Raw genomic sequence first — 2,309 nt, forward strand, 5'->3', positions numbered from 1 at the left:
GGTCTATCTGAATATTTTTTTGATGTCTTGAAGTGTGATTCCTTCTCACCAAAGCTAATGGATTTTATTGTTTTGTACTTAGAAGTTCAAGGCTTGCTTTTTGTAAGCTTTCTGGAAGTGGAGATTTCGAATATTGGAGCTGATAAAGCTAAGAGGTGCTCGTGGTTCTATACAGCCTCATATTCCTCTTTTGAGTTCTTATGTCAAAAGAATGTCAATAGGGCTTTTCCTAGTGAAGATGAGTTTGTAATATGGCCTCTTTGGATTAAGGTTAGAAGGAGAGATCATCTTTTTACTGTTTCAGGGAAGAAGATGTTGGAACATGATGAGGAAACTTTTGCTACGAAGGATGAATTTGGAGCTTATTTAGGATTGGCTTTTGTTATAGTTGTTTTTATTTTTTTACGTTTCAGGTTTATGTTTTTATTTTCTTTTCTTTTTAGGCCTTGTTTGCTTTTTTGGAACTATTGTAATGTTTTATGAGATAGTTACTATTTTTTTTATTTTTTAACTTTTGGGAGCTCTAGGATACTAACCTACCTTTTAGGTTTTTTAAATATTTGGTATCCCCATCATCCTAGTAGATTTAAAATGGGAAGTAGTAGATCTCATATCCATTATGAAAGTTTTGATGGCTTACTTTATCTTTTACTTTCTAGTTTGTAATAGCTTTCTTGTTTAATGCTATAAGCATCCCCTTCAGGAAAAAAAAAAAACAAAGCAATGTTAAGTGAGGCATCTTTACCCAGATAGGAGAGGTTAATCCTTTCAATGAAGAAGAAGAAAAAAGAGGATTCCATTTATCAATGCCCACTATGTGCCCAATCACAAACCATGGACCTCCTTTTAACACCCTTTCTACTACTTCCAAAAAAGAAAAAGAACAAAGAACCCAACATAGAAAAAAAATTGTTATATGGAACTTGTCAAACTGTATCCATTGACGATGAAGTTATATAGCTACAAAGTGAAAAGGCATCTCCAAACCAAAAACTTTCACCGCAATAGAGAATTGTAAATTTTTTGAATTTGCTTTGACATTAGATTCATTCAAATTGATGGTAACTCTATCATCTGAAAGAAAATTAACTTCACTTGAAAAATTGACCTTAATATTAGTTTGTCTGAGGGTTTTTATTTCCCTTATAAAGAAAATTTCCTTGCTCATCCGGAACAACAGATGGCGAGAAATAAACTATACTTTTTTATTAGAGACTTCTAAATCAAACAATCATCTGAAGGCTTATCAAAATCCATTTTTTTATTAGATACTTCTAAATCAATAGAAGGAGGTTTAGCAAAAATATTACCAAACCTAATAACAAAAAGTTTTAAAGCCAAAGAAGAAGAAGCCTCAAAATCATTCAAATTCTTATACGGGGTAAAACAAACTGAAGGGCGAGGAACCTTAGTTGATAAATCATTAACAATGTCTTTACCTTTTCTAATGACATGGGGTGATTTCTTCTCATGCATGATTAATGGTTCTCTGATCTTCAAAAGATGAAATTTGTCAGAGTTAATTAGGGCAATACCAGTGGATCGAAATGGTGGACTGTCGATGAGATTCTAACAACCAGCACTAGCCATCGTTGCCTCTAACGGCATAGTGAAAAAACTACCAAACTAATGGAACTTGAAAATTTTGAAAAAATAGGAATTTCTCTCTCAACAAAACTAGGAGCTTCTCCCTCTAGCTCCTTTTCTCCATCACCATTCCTGCCACAAACAATCTCTTTTAATTCCTCTAAAACGGGGGTTTAGAAATCAACTCATTATCCTCCTGATATATGAAATTAAGGATAATAGCTGGGTTATCAATATGAGTAGGAGTAAAATCCTTATTGAGGTGAGTTTGAAATTGTTGAATAGCTAAATTAGAAATTTCCTCCCCATCCTCAGTAACGAAATCATCACCATGACTAGTTCTATGAATGGAGTTTTTGGCTCTTTTCCTCTTAACCAAAGCATGAAAATATTTAGTATTATTATCACCTTCAACAATGTGTTTTGCAGTAGAATTTTGCTTCTAGAAGGCTTCCTCTTAGGCTTGTAATTTAAACAGATAATCTTTAGCTTCTCTAACAAAGGTGAAATTATCATTAAAAGAAGACACCGGAGAGTTAACCTCAATGGAATTCACTCTATCTTTAGAAATTAAAATATTAGTTAAAATATTTTTAAAAATCTTATGATTCCACCAATTAATGATTTGTTTTAGTCTTTTCAATTGGAGCCAAAATATCTTCAAGCCAGGAATATAATTATCACGATGCAAGGGAGCATGCCAATTTTCCTGAACCACATCC

Source organism: Dendrobium catenatum, unplaced genomic scaffold (assembly GCF_001605985.2).
Source record: "Dendrobium catenatum unplaced genomic scaffold, ASM160598v2 fragScaff_scaffold_464, whole genome shotgun sequence".
In the NCBI taxonomy this organism is placed as follows: domain Eukaryota; kingdom Viridiplantae; phylum Streptophyta; class Magnoliopsida; order Asparagales; family Orchidaceae; genus Dendrobium; species Dendrobium catenatum.